Source organism: Cyrtonyx montezumae, unplaced genomic scaffold (assembly GCF_038088225.1).
Source record: "Cyrtonyx montezumae isolate F1298 unplaced genomic scaffold, pur_monq_1.0 scaffold_3, whole genome shotgun sequence".
In the NCBI taxonomy this organism is placed as follows: domain Eukaryota; kingdom Metazoa; phylum Chordata; class Aves; order Galliformes; family Odontophoridae; genus Cyrtonyx; species Cyrtonyx montezumae.
The window spans coordinates 124071720-124086408 of NW_027072034.1; the positions used below are offsets into that span (position 1 = coordinate 124071720).

The following is a 14689-nucleotide window of genomic DNA, read 5'->3' on the forward strand; positions in this document are numbered from 1 at the left end:
CTAGTTATGAGATGCTATTGTATATGCAGGAGGACATGTGAAAGATGCAGGAAAAAAAAAAAAACAAAAAAACAAAAGCTTGGAAAATTATAATACATAGTTTTATGATGCTTGAGTAAGGATAGAAAATTAACACTAGAAACACCCCTATTAGTTCAGCTGAATCGTGATATAAATTGATTAACCCAGTGTAACACTCCTCTACAGACACCCACATTATTTAATTAGTTGTTATATATTGACTTTTTCTGAGGCTTTTTGTCCAAAAAAAAACCAAACAACAACTTAAGGATTCCTGCATAATGGTCTGCACTGGTCTTCTCAAACTGCTTCTAAAAATGGCATCAAAGTGAGAGAGGAAATGGGCTGCATTCATTTCAGAGATCATAGAATCACAGAATATCTCAAGTTGGAAGGGTCCCATAAGGATCACCAAGTCCTGGCTGCACACAGGACCACTCAAAATCCTGTATCTGAGAGTGCTGTTGAAATGCTCCTTGAAGTCCTGTAGGCCTGAGATCTCTTCAGACAGCAGCATGGTGAGCTGTGAGACTGTTTCCCCATGGCTGCATTGTCTAAGTGGTATAGAGGAGAAAGAAGGTTTAATGTGAGATGGGAAGAAAGGAACAAACCATCAAGAAACCCATAGTGTGCTAGCAAATGGTGCTTGTGCTATGCTACAGCTCAGCCTGGGTAAAGTCTGTTTGCCCACTGAGTGAGGGCACTGTGAACTGCTGGACAAGGAACACGTTCTTACAGGATATCTTCAGGAACACCCTGCTGTCAGAACAACACAGGTCTCTGAAGGACTGGGAGTTAAAAAAACAACAAACAAACAGATTTTTAATGAATAACAGTGATCTGATCTCAGCAGAGGTGAGAGACCAGAGCAACTAGATCTTTTCCTTCATTGAGAGATTTTTCCTGTCATGGGCTACTCCATTAGACAAAGGAGACAAGATTGATGTGGCAGCTGACAAGCCAAGGGCCACATTTCTCTTCCCCTGCCCTCACTGTGTGGCTCCCTGAGATACCTGGAATCTCACACTTATGCATTCAGGGCCAAACATTGCAAACACTTGTGTCATGTATGTCATAGAATGTATGTGTGCAATTCAAGACAGTCTCTACACAGTGCAACTTCAGATCAGGATTTGTGCCTGACGCAGCAAACATATCTGCTCTGGTATAAACTGTCAGTGAGTGACAGCAAGTAACCCTTCAGGGGTCGAAACAAACATATTTTAATAAGCTACATATTGTAGTAGTGATATTCTGAGACTGGAAGCCTTCATTCGGCTTCCAAATCAAATTCAGAAGGTCAGTGTCAATAAAAATGTGTAAAGATTTTTAATTAGGAAATATACCCATAAAGCAGAAATGAGAATTCTCACCTGAGAGCATGATCACCATGTACTTCATTGGGTTCACTGTTACCCACAGGCACTGTGCTTGGCCGTGCTCCATCGAAAGATGTCTTCCTCTCTCTCATGAGCTCTTTTCCTCCCAAGCCCTCACAGTTTCTGGTTAACTCTCACAATTTTCCTGTAGTCTTTTCCCTCAGACTGCATCAGCCTGTAGTGCTCCCTTCCTGCAGCTCAGCCTGTTTGAGTGCTTCCTTCACTTGATGTCTTGCAAAGCCCACAACCATTCTGTGTTTATTATAGCTATTATAGAAATCTAAGGCAAAGACTCAAATACTTGACAAGCAGCATGAAAATACCTCAATATTGCCAGCAACTAAGAAACTGCAGATTCTTTTTTTTTTTTCTGACAGGATGTTATTTATAGCAAGCAGGGAAGCACTGGGGACTGTAAGTGACTCCCGGCCAAGCAGAACGATGGTGAAATCTGTCATAATTTCTGTGCTTGCCATCATCCCCTCTCTCTGTGAAGCACAGAACAATAGGGAGTGAGGATTTCTTGCTTGGTATACCTCAGCCTTTCAAATAGTCTGTTCTCTTCCTTGACAGGAGTTTAAAATAAAACAGGCATTTCTTTCTGCAGGGGAATTGTTGGCAAAATGCTGATGTGTGTGTTTTCCTGAGTGTTGACTTCAGAGCCTTGTGCTTTTTGGCAAGAACCGGGATGAGTTTCCCTGCTACCTCCTGATGAGTTATAATGCCCAAGATGCAGAAAGAAACAGCAGACAGATGGAGCTAGTGATTTATGCATAGTCAGGAACAGAAGATAAGTGAGAGTGTTTATAGGAGCCATCTGCAAGCTTTACGTGCTGATCTTACAGTCTATTCTTTTATCTTCACTTGACACCAGCAAGAGGATCTTTAGTACACAAATGGCAGTGAGTGGAAATGTAGTAAGGTCAGTAGTAAAGAAGGTTTTAAGCTCTCTGGGAAGCATAGCACACCCCAGTTTTCTGCTGCAAGTGGAAAGTCCTGTGGAGGATGCCCCAACGTATGACACAGGCATGCTTATTCGGGCAGAGTTTTCCTATGCTTGAGAAATAGAATGATAAATCCTGTCTTACTTACCCTTTGTTTCCAAATCCTTTGACTTCGTACTTTAATCTTTCCATCAATTAAACAAAACAATAAGGATACTTTGCTTAACTCTTACAGATATTGTGAGGAGCTTTTTAAACTTTGTATCTTGCTTTTAGTGAACCCACACAGTGAATGCTGGTACACTGTTCTTCCCCAAAACTGGGTTCATAATAGCACCCCTTTTATACATGAAAAATAGAAAGGGTAAAAACAGGCCCAAGAGCTCAAGTGCCTCCTTGCTGATGTAAACAGATTTCCAACGAAATCTTAAAAGTTCCCTATCAAGCTGGGACAACCCTGATTTTGATTAAATGAGTTTCAGGAGGTCTTGTTTCCATCCACACATGGTGGTACTGAGGTGCCAACTTAGTGAGGGGAAAAATGTGCTTTTAGTGTTAGAGGCAAAGTGATTTCTGATATTTTCCTTCACCTAAGTTCAGAGCAAGGGAAGCAGCAGAAGGAAGGAAGCTTTGTGCCTCTGAGGCTTTAGGGTAGGATCACTTCCAAAGGCAAGGCATTTTGACAGCCACTCACCAGCCTTGGGGAGCGCCAGGGCTCCTTCTTCAGATGAGGGGAGATGTCTGAGGGTTTGTGAACAATGGGGAAGATGTTTCCTGGAGGCAAGTGGCACAAAGGAGGCTGAAGGGTGACCACCGAGGAGGGCAGAGTGCAGCCACCGTGCTTGGACCTCTGCCTCCCACCTAGGATGACAGAGCAACCTGGAGCAAAACAAGAGGCTGTATGGGGCAGGGAGCGTGCAGCAAAGGAAAGATGTTTCCCCAGGTGTTTGTAATGATTCTTTTCCCCCAGTACCCAAATCAGTGAGCAGAAGTCAGTGTTAAAATCCCCTGAGTGGAATGTTTTATCTGCAATGAAATGCAAATAAAAATCTTCAAACCTAACTCCCTCACCTCCTCCCTGCAGATCCTGGAAGTTCAAAGCTGCTCCGTGCCCTGCCTTCAAGTAATGCCAGCACTGGACTAATTTCACTGAGACTCACAAATGTGGTTCCTTTCCTTCCATTTGTGCAGTCCTACTGGTCTCTGCCCCTCTCTCAGGCAGGCTTTCTCTTTTCCTCACATTTGCATTCAGGTCTCATTTCCGCAGATTTTGTCCTGTATTCGTATGCTTCCATCTGCTGTTTCTTTTCATTCTGTGCTTCACAGCTATATCATTTGTGTGAAGTACTGTGGAGCTGCCAGAGCAGAGAGCATCCTCACAGTCCAGGAGCATGGAAAGTCCTGGGGAAGGGGTGGTCTTTTTTCATTCTGCCCATGTTTATATTTCAGTGTCAACACACGAGTTGCAGTTTGCTGGAGATAATCAGCTAGGCTCAGAATCAGCAATTTTTAGTGATGAATTTCTTTATTCAATTGAACTATTTGCTAAGTTAAGACCTCCATGGGAAAAAAAAAAAAAAAAAAAAAAGACCATGGAATTCTGGTTTTCAGCTTCCTGAGTGCAGTAAGGTAGAATTTGGACCCACTTGCAACTCAGTTGGCAGGGGTGGTTTAATTTCTGAGATACAGAAGGATACAGAGAGGAATCGGGTTAGAAACACGCACTACTTCACTTAAAGCTTCAATCTCAGCAGCCAGCCACAACAGGACTACATTTGTAGCTGTCATAATCAAGCTGAATGGGATTGCTTATCCAGCAATTGCTAACAGGTTTAAGAGCAGGGAGGGCCTTGACTCACTCCAAGTTATAAGCATTCTTTTCTGTCCTGAATTAGGCCACAGATGGTATTCCATCCAGTATAGTAGACATCTGTTGGAAAAACAGGAGAAAGGAGTCAACCCATGGAAAGAATCACAGAAGGACACCAAAAGCCTCGGTAAAAATCCCATTATTGAAGGAGAAGCGAATATTGCCTACTGACTCAGTTAGTGACCAGAAAATTCTCACAGCTTTGGAGGTTCCTTCCCTTCCCTACAAGTAGATCATCTCCTTCGGGAAGAGAGATTCATGACTTTAAGTATTTTTTCTCACATTCTGTGCAAGCTTCTACACTGAAGAAGCAAACAAAAGGGAGAAGTTCTTGAAGAAAAGGCTTCACCTGGAGCACCTTGTTTAAAATGTATTCACATCTTTCTCCTTTCCTGCAGAACTGGCATGAGAAGGAGGAATTATGTCAATGCAACTCCAGCAATGCTACTTATCTGTGTAGGAGTTGCTATATACCCTTGACAAAACATGCAGTATGCAGAGAGATGGAGTATGCTGGATTTACATTCCTCCCACTCTAACATTCCAAGATTTGTACTACTCAGGGTGTGGTAAGCAGTGAGGGTCTATGTGGTAAACTTAAGAACAAACGTAAGGATCAGATAGGACTCCTCGACAAGAGTAAACACCTGAGATAGATGGAAGATGTGGATGACATGGACACCCTGTGCAGAAGACAAGGCTGCATAGTCCCCCAGGTGTAATATTTAGCACCAGCTTTATTGCCTGGGAGGATATTAATCACGTAGCTACTTTTAGACAGAGGAAGAATTTCACCTAGGAACACCTGACCATTACATGTGATGGTGCAGAACCTGTGCTCTCCAACTGCAGAGTTCTGATCTGGCTTCATCAACCACTGTGTGCCCTTGGCCAGAACAAGTCAGTACTGCTACCAACCACATACAGCTGTATGGTAATTGGTAATTGCATTGGTACTTCTCGGCTTCTCTCTCTTTGTTCTCCTCCCCAAGAATCTCCTCGATATAAAGTTCCCAAAACAAACCAAGTTTCAAACCTGGGGAGCAGCTAGCCTGACAGTGCCACTTATGTCTGATACACCTGGTGTTTGCAGAGCGTCTTACAGAAGACTTGAGAAGGTCACTGCTGGAAAGGATTAATTCACACACAGGAAAGAGCTGATTTTCTGCATGAAAAGTACTTTTACATATTGCATCCATTAACCCTTTTATTTTTTTTTCACAGTAACATCTATTAATACAAAGGGTTCTGAGGAGGCTGAGTACAAAGGTAAGCAAATTGCATGGGAGGTAAAATGTGCTTTAGGTCTCCTTGCTGACAAGAACTTCTCAGCAGGATTACTGAATTTGAATCCTACTCATACAGATAAATATAATCTTATCAAGCCCAGTTCAGTGTGCGTGAGAAATGAGAGCTCCTCAACATGGAAGTTGGAAGCTAAAAAGATAATGGCACTCAGCAAGAAAATGGAAGCCACAGAGACATGTGGAGAAAGAGCTTTTCCAAGATAGCTGAAGAGCTGATACAGCAGATGTTTAAAGAGGACTTGTGAGACGAGAACACACTGACAACTGCAAAAAAAAAAAAAAAAATTAAAAAAAATGACAAACCAGATCGGGGTTAAGAATACTTGAACACTGGGGATGCAAAAGAATAAAAATATACTGCTACTTGACAGAATGCCTGAGTTGAATTAAAAACAAAAACGCTATAGTATCATGTCCTAAATAACTAAATATAACGCAAGAAGAGCAGGACTGGCATATTTCATAGAGACAAGCTTAGATCAAAAGGAAGGAAGAAAATATGTAATGGCATTATGGAGTGCCAATGCCTGTGCCAGAATGATCAGCTCTAGATGCTTACAAAAGGAAAAAAAGTGGGGAAAAAATAAATATGGATTGTTATGAATGAGTGGGGGAAATTTATGGATTACTGCGGACAAAATTTGTTTCATAAGGATAGCAGGGACAACTATGGATGAGCTGAAAACAGGAATTACCATAATGCAAAACAGAAATACTTCTGATATTTGCAATAAATATAAATATATATTTTTTTCCTACTGTCTTCTAATTTCAATTAGTACAACCATGCTGACTTTCTATCAGAAAACCGAACCGTTGCTCTGCAGCAGAACGGAGCTCTGTGAGCAACGCTGAGGCCGTCCCCTAGAGGGCAACGGAGGCTCTCTGAAAGATCTCGGAACCCGGAGGCCTAAAAGCGTTTTCGGTGAACATTAACCTACACGTCTTTTGCTATTCTGCCCGGTGTCCGATCACGGCTACTTTTTAGTTATAGCCAAACTTTTCTTAATTGTAATCAATCACATCAACCTTTGTTGTAAAAACCTTTTTAAGCTGTGAAAAACGCGTCCATTCTCTTTGAGAGAGCTAGGAAGCTGAAATTTGTAGCAAGAGCAAGGAAGAAAAGGCTTCCCTGAAAACATAAAACCACTGTTATCCTTCATATTAATGGTTCTTAATACAGGATTTTTAGTTCGTTTCTCAATGGGCTTTTTGTTTTCCTTCTGATTTTGAGAGATGTTTACCCCTACAGATGTGTCAGGAAGCTGTAATATGCCTCAAAGAATGCAAAAAGAAGTCAGGAGGTGCCAAAAGCTTCCTTGCTAAGACTGTAGAAATCTCACTTCAGACTCTGCTGCTCCTTTCAGTCATCCTCTGTTTTACTTTCCCAGTGATGCCCCACGTGGTATATGTTACCACCAGATAATATGATAACCCTCAGCAGGATTACAATGAATTATCCTCTGGTGGCTCTGCAAGTATGTTATCTGAGAACAATGCAAATTTTCTTATCTTCTTCTCTTTACAAAACCTGCTTGTGTTCCTGTGGCATCTACCACTCCTAATCACAACCCAATTGCAAAACAAAACACTCTGCCCTTCTGTTGTTCTGCTTACACTGGAGATTACTTAATCTTGTTTTCTGAGCAACAGCAGAGGATACACAAACCTAGGAAGGAGCTGTAAGGTGGCAGTGCTGTCCTAAGCTCCCAACCTCAGGTGGGGGCTGCTTCCACCAGCAGCTGAGTGTTGTGCTTGGTTTATAATGTACCCCTCTAGGTCACCATTTCGCTATTCCCCTTGCAGGATTTGGGTCAGGGTGGAAAAGCTGTAGGTAACTACAATGAAAGGCTTGCTTCAATACATTATTGCAAATTCTATTCTGTGAAACTGGGCCCTCGCTGGCGAAACCCCTACCCTGCCAACTGTGTTATCCCCTTGGGCTCCCAGCTCACCTCTGGGGAGCAACTTGCCTGTGCTGCTTCCCAACTACCTCAAACCCTAGGTTCAACCTCAAATTCTCTGCACTGTTGCTACTTCAGAGAAAATCAAAGTCATGTATCAAAGATGGAACAGAGCTTGTCCAATTTTAGACAGCAGTTTCCATCTCTTTTTTCCTCTGTCCCCAACTAAAAGCATTGGTAGCTGTGGCCTTCCTACAGGAAATTTGGTCCTTTCCTTTTCTGCTGCCTGGGGCTGTCCATTGCTTTTATAGTCTCAGGCATGCTTCCCAGAAGATCTGTTACAAGCACACGCAATGGAGACAAATGCTTTTACCACTACTCAGCATTATCAGTGGTGCCAGCCATGCATTTCTTTTGCTTGAAGTCCTAATGACTGAAATACAAACTCCTACTATTCATCAGCATTCTAGGTGCTCAAATGTGAAGGTATGTGGTAATTATCTTCTTGCTATAAAAGGTCTGTTAACGCAATTTCTGTGACATAACCCAGGTTTGCGCCACCTTGTGAAACCTATGTCAGCATTTATTCAATTCAGTTGACACCATGTGATCAGAGAACTGGGCTTCTCCATAACACACGCTGTTTTGGCGTGCAGACTGAAATACAAGAACCGTAATGCTAAGAAAGCACTCTAAGAGATGAGTAATAGGAGTTTACAGGTGACCTCCAGGAGAGGCAAAGAGTGCAGCATGGATTCACCCGGCATACTCACTACATGGACCAGCTCCTAGCTAGCTGCCTGACTGCCCAGTGTCATGTTCCTTGCACATCTGACACTGTAAACTGCCTGAGGTTGTACTGTGGGACTTCAGGCACTCTGGTTTTTTTTGTTGTTGCTGTTGGTTTTTTTTTTCTGCAGCTCTCTTAACAGGGCAGGGCAAACACTGTGATTCTGAAAGCAGCTTTAAAAGAACTGCCCTCTGCCACAAGGCCAGAGGCGAGTGAGTCACAAATTACACACCCGACCAGAACTGCCTCCTACTGCCAGGCACAGCCCGTTAGCTTGGCCACAGCCTCGTGAATTAAAGCTGTACAGAGAGAGCCTGCATGAGCACCTCTCATCAGAATTATCCCATCCCGGTGCTTCCTTTGGTGAGTTTCATTATAGCAAGCTTTGTGCAGAAAAACTCCAAATTGTTTCTGAGCATGTAAACAATCGTTCGCTGGATTCTTCAAAGTTTTGTACCTAGCTGAGGGAACAAGCAACCTTCTGTAGCCAGGGATGCATGGGTGTGTTTCTACAGACATATCTGAAAGAAAAATAAGTAGTGGTGGAAGAATGCTAGGCCTTTTAATTAACTCTGCCTATGTGGGGAACAGAGTGAAGATTCCGTGAGCGGAACATTGGCCCGAGATAATGGACTCCTGGTGACACTGACACATAATGAGGTAACAATGAAAAATAGATGGAGCTGAAGATGTACTTTCAGGCTTGGAAGCATTCATCCTTGGACAGTTTCTGCGCCAGTGTTGGGCAGCACTGCATGCACCGAACGTCTTCTGCCTGCACTGACAGCAATTCCTCTTGACATAAGTGGAAAGAGGACGCTCAGCACTTCCAAAGATCACTCAGCAGGGAATGCGCTTTAGCGGCGGCCGGACTCCATGACCTCCAGAGGTCCCTTCCAGCCGCCGCGACTCCCTGCCGCGCTCAGTAGCTCTCCGCCAGTCCTCCCTCGAACCGCCCCGCAGACGCCTCAGCCGCGTCCCCCACACACCCACCCCACTAACGGCGGCCGCGTGACGGGTCGCCACGCGCCTGCGCTGGCGGCGGATGAGGGCATCAAGCGGCGACCGGGCGCGTGCGCGCGGCGGGTGGGGCTGCAGCGGAGCGAGGGGGGCGGGGACGGCGCGGGGGCGGGGAGGGGTCCCGGTGCCGCTCCCGGCCGTAGTGGCAGAGCCGCGCCGCGTCTCCCGCCCGGACCTGCCGCGGGGACAGGTGAGCCAGCGCCGTGGCGGGGAGCGGGCGGTGGGACTGGCTGCGCGGTGCGGTGCGGACTGCGGGGTTGGCAGCCGCCCTCCCCCAACCTCTTCAGGGATGGGGGAGCGGGGCACGGAGTGCTGCTGCCCCTGGCCACGCGTGACCTCACAGAGAAGACCCCACAGAGAAGACCCCGCGCTCCGTGCTCGCGAGCTGCATCTCTGAGCTCCCTTTCAGCTTCTGCGGGTCTTGGCTGCGTTGGTCTCACGCCATTTTTTCCCCACGGCTCCTGAGCTTTGAAGCGCTTTGTTTTCTGAGCAGACAACTTTCTTGAGCACCTTTCCGAGCGCTGGCAGTCTGTTCCAGGAATGGAGCACTCATCTGCTCGCTTGTGGGCGCTGGCTTGATTTTTCCGTCTTGCTGGGGAGTTGCATAGGTGCCGTAAGCACAGTGAGTTGCTGAGACAGATACATTGCTCGTTGCATCATAAGCTGTGTGTTTTTCTTTTCCTCTGTCAAACGCGGGTAAGGGAAAGGGCTCCGTTTAAACATGCTTCCCTGTCAAATTAGTCGAAGGAACTTGTCGGGAAATGACTGTGCAGCTCTTGTGTCCACGCACAGCGGGGAACTTCTGGGGGTACTTCACGTTCTGTGCTCGAGTTCTCATCAGTGTTTGTTTAAACTTGTTAACTTCTACTCCTGGGGCTGCAGGAAAAACTGTTGGACTTGTATGCTTCTCACTGGGAACTGAACCCCGCGTGAAAGGCAGGCTGATGTGCTCGTGCTCTTTCATTAGTTCTTACCATGTTGCCTCAGGGCCTTATTCCTAAGAGAGCTGAGGTGCGGGAATTAGGAGAAATTATTATTTGAGGATGTTAAAGTTTTAGGATTGCTGCATTTTGGAGGCAGTAAATATTCTGTTGAATTGATCAAGAAGGGTGTTAGGGAATGCAGTGCACGAGGCGTCCAACTTTTTTTTGTCTGTCATCATTCTTTCAAGGAAATGCTTGTGCAGCCACCCAGTACAAGAGCTGTGCATGCTTGTGCCCTGTGGAGTTGTGCTTCTGCTTCCTCTGGTAAATCTTTGTGTGGAGCATTTTGCCAACGTTTAATCACTGTGCTGCTATTTGGCTCTCCTGTCTTCTCTGGTGGCTGTCCCACCACCTGCCTCCCTATTGTATTTCACACAACTGTTCTCTGACGCCCCTTGGATTATTTTCTGAGGGGGTTCTCCGTTCTCCCCCATGTGCTATGAAATCTTTGTCATGTTAGGCTATCTGTCAATTATTTTTTCATGTTATTCTCTTGAGCTTTTGTTTTGGAACAGAAAATAAATTTGATACAGAAAACTCATGACATCATACAGTTAACCATTCCACATGGGCCAACTGGCTTTTCCTTTTGAGCCGGCATCAAGCCTTGAGGTACTCACATTTCTCATTAAAAGCAGAACCACAGCAACTTCTAATGCACAACAGACAGGATATTTATAAAGGAAAACAGAAAAAAAGACCTTCGGAGAAGAAACAGCAAGAGCTGTTTTCTAGGAATCAGAGTAGTCAAGGCTAGGCAGTAAGCTGCCTAAAAGTGGGGATCTTTCTGAATTTGTGCTCAATGTCATTCAAGCAGTACAGACAGCTATGACTGCGTTCCCAAAATGTTACTGTGGATATCTTGGCCTGATGCAATGTTGTTTTGTTACAAAGGTCTTGCTTCCATGGCATGACCTGCTCAGGAGATGGGAACAGCTGAAAGCTTTTTGAGACGGGCCCTCACCCAGCCCCCACCATTACAGGAAGCCAAGCAGTGCAGTTTTTCATGTAGGGGATTCAATGGATTGGTGAGGAAGTAAGAAGTCCTGATGCTAAATGTCAAATGGTGCTGTACTGAGTGACCCATAATTCCCCCTCCCCCCTCCTTTCCTATTCTATGCTTGTACTGATGTTGAATTAATAAAGCTTTTTTATTTTGTTAACTATCTTTCCAGTTAACTTTTATTACAAGGCATGAAGCAATAGTTACAGTTAATAGTAGTAATAGTTAACAACACCTAGTTGATTGTCATATAGTTCAGCAGTGTATCTTTTAAAGATACAGTCTTAGAGGTGAGAAAGATTTTTCCTGAAGGCTTTGTTTCCTTTTAGAGGGGGGCTGCTTCTGGATTTAACTTGAGTCATTTCTTTTGCTGTTGTGTTGTGGATAAAGTTGATATCTCTCAGTTTAACTGAGTTTGTCAGTAGTTTGCTTCCTTCCCTCTGCTTCTGCAGCTCTTCCAGTAATGCACAGTGAAAGGCATACTGCTGGAGCCACGCTCCTTGAAAAGGTACAAGCAAATATTGATGCTAGCGTGGCTTTTACAAGTTTTTCAGCTGTTAGGTCTAATTTTAACTAGAATATATATATTTAAAAAAAATTCCTTTGAAAAATTAGCATTTACTTTCACAATCTTTGGAATTAAAGGGAAAGTTTGTTGTTACTTTATGCACTTGCTTTGAGCCTGGGCTTGAATGATCTGTGTCATTTTGGAGATGTATTTTATGAATCAATTTCTGATCAAGGAAATGTTTTCTCTACCTAAAACATCCATTGATTTAAACACAGTAAAAGCAGCTGCTTGTGCTTTCTTTATTGAAAGGAAACACTTGGCCAACTCCAGTAATAGCAAGTTGCATACTTTTCCAGTGGTTTATCTCAGTTATTTCATGTTTTGTCACTTCATGCTGTAGACTTGATGCTTGGTGTTTCAAGGGTTGACCTTCACCTTTAAGAGGAAAATTTATATGCAGTATTCAACCTTATAAGCTGAGAGATGTTTAGGAAACAGTTCTTGTTATAGGGTACTGATAAACAGCAGATCCATTAGTGAGAAGTGTTCTGCTCAAAGTAGATGGTTCTGGATTGTACACAGTTCAAATTCTGCACAATATTTTGCTGTGTTTGTTATAAAACAGTGTTTTATTCCATCTGTACTCTACAACAAGAAAATCTGTTGCAGATGTAACGTATATGGTGGCATAAAAAAAAGCCTCGTGAGAGCAACAAGAAATGTTTGACAGATGATAAGAGGCATTTGGAAACTGAGATTTTCATTTTGAGGAAGTAGCTTGGACTTCTGGTACAAGACGAATAAGTAAGCCTCGTTTTCTTCACACTCTTAGTGGCAGATGTGAGTTTTAGCTTAGCTTGCCTTTTCCCTCAATGTGCAATATTGATCCTCCATCCAGTAAAAATGTTAGCATCTATATCTTTGAAAGCTCCTGAGTATGCAGTGACTTTGACACAAAACTCAAGTGTGTGTATCTGACCTTCCTCTTTCCTAATCAACTGTTTCCATGCTCCATATCTCATCTCATGTTCTCTCAACATCTAAGCTAGAGTAAATTCACACACTGTCTGTACATTCATATATTTTCCAGTGCTGTAGTCCTGTCACCCAGTGTTTGTATTGAAGTGATTCAGATGATGTTGCTGTGGCTGTTCAGTTGAGGTGAGGGAAAGCAGCTGGTTTCTCTGTTATCTTTTCCTTGCCTGCAAACAGAAGCTGTGGTATTCTGAAGACCAGTAGATTGGTTTTTAAAAGGCTTAGAATTCAGAGTGCAGCTATGTTACTCCTAATTTAAACACAATTTTTTTTTTAAGGTCAGTTTTGTTACACATCTTAAGGAAGTGTGTTTGCTGAAGGAATTGAGCATCAGAAGAGAAGTTGGTTATAATGCTCATCGGTTTGAAACAGATAGTAAGCTGCTGGTGCAGTAAACTGAAGAAGACACTTGTCTGGGACTTGGTCTTTGTTTATCTTTCCTTAAGAATAGCTTCAGTAAATTCAGTCACATTTTTCTCCTCCCTCCCACCCCAAGTAACAATACTGGTAGATTATTTACTTGACTCCTCAAATGACAAATGGCAGAACTGGGATTTTCTTATGTACAGTAGGCTTTTTTCTAAGTACCTACATAGTGCCTCATCTCAGTAGTTGGCATATCTTACTCAGAAAGATGTTCTTTACATATCTTAGCTCTTCAAATTATCCATTAACACATAAACAGCGTGTTACTTAAAACTAGGTTATATTAAATAATAGGGGTGTCATTATTTATATGACATTTGGGCAGTGAATGTAGGTTCAGTTGCTGTCAATTTCATGAGTTGCTGAAGGTTCTTGGCACCATTTTGAAGGAGAAATATGATTCATTTTAAGAGACATGAATCACTTTTTGGAGTACACAGCAGGTTCCTTTGCATCAGCTTTTCTGTGGAAGTTTTTTTCTGATTACTGTTAGGGCATGTAGTAATAAGAATACTTTTACAGGCAAAGTGAACCCTCTCCTAGGCAAAGCATGGGCAGTGTTTGTTCAAGCACTGAGGGTTCTTTCTTGCTTTTTTTGGTTCATGTGTTCAGATTGTACGTTCTTGCAGTCTTTGCAGATTTACAAAAGTATGCGATGATGTCATAAATCTGTGATTAGATACTCATCAAGTGGTGCTGAATCAAGAAACATATGTTTATTTGAGAGCTTAGCTTCCCTCTTTCCAGCTGTGAAGTAATGGAGAACATCACGCAGTGTGGGGATTCAGTGACAGATAGAAGATCTTTACAGTGCTAGATGGCTTATTTTTTATCATTATTCCTGTGTGTTGAGCTCTGACCAATGGAGACAGCTGCTTTCAGATCTCTGTTCTCTTTGGTGCAAGCAGCAGTCAGAGAGCTCTGCGTGGTGCACATCTGCCAGAGACATCAGTGCTGTAGGACTGGTCCCTGGGGCTGAGCCTCGGGACTGTCACATCACACTGCCAAAGCCCTGGGGCCGCCGTGGTAGGTAGCAGGGCAGGAGGCCTGTTCTGTGTGAGGTGGGGTGTGCTGTGGAGAGGAGAGCAATGAGGCTCTTCTTTCAGCTTGGCCGCAAACCTTTACCCTTTGTAAAGCAAACACTGTTCTTAAGTGTGGAAAGCATAGCTAGCATATTGTGTAGGCATGGAAACATTTGGGCCAGATAAACTACCTGTCTTTGTTTTGTAGCTGTGGGGGTCAAAACTGCAGTGCTGTATTGTACCAGGGGAATGGCTTTACCATTGTTTGTTGTTGAAGGACTGCTCGGAGTGTGTGTGGCCTAAAGACAAATATTTAATGTGGCCTAGAAGATCAGCAGTCCCTGTTGTCACGTGACATTACCTTTGTCTGATTAGAGCTCCGTTGTAAGGCCTTCAATGTAAGTTTCTTATTGCATTATCAAGAGCTCTTGTGATGTTTCTCTCAGTATTTTTCCAGTAGGAAGCGATCACAAG

At 43.6% G+C, this 14689-nt stretch overlaps 1 protein-coding gene across 2 annotated transcripts in view; it reads left to right on the plus strand.

Annotated features, from left to right (window-relative positions):
• Nucleotides 1–9412: 9412 nt before the first annotated feature.
• The window catches only part of OSBPL8 (oxysterol binding protein like 8), a 76291-nt gene continuing 71014 nt past the window's right edge, over nucleotides 9413–14689 (plus strand). For both annotated transcript variants that reach the window (XM_065743260.1, XM_065743261.1), the window contains exon 1: nucleotides 9413–9425. The gene's annotated coding sequence lies outside the window, so the exon portion shown is untranslated. The remainder of the gene's footprint in view (nucleotides 9426–14689) is intronic.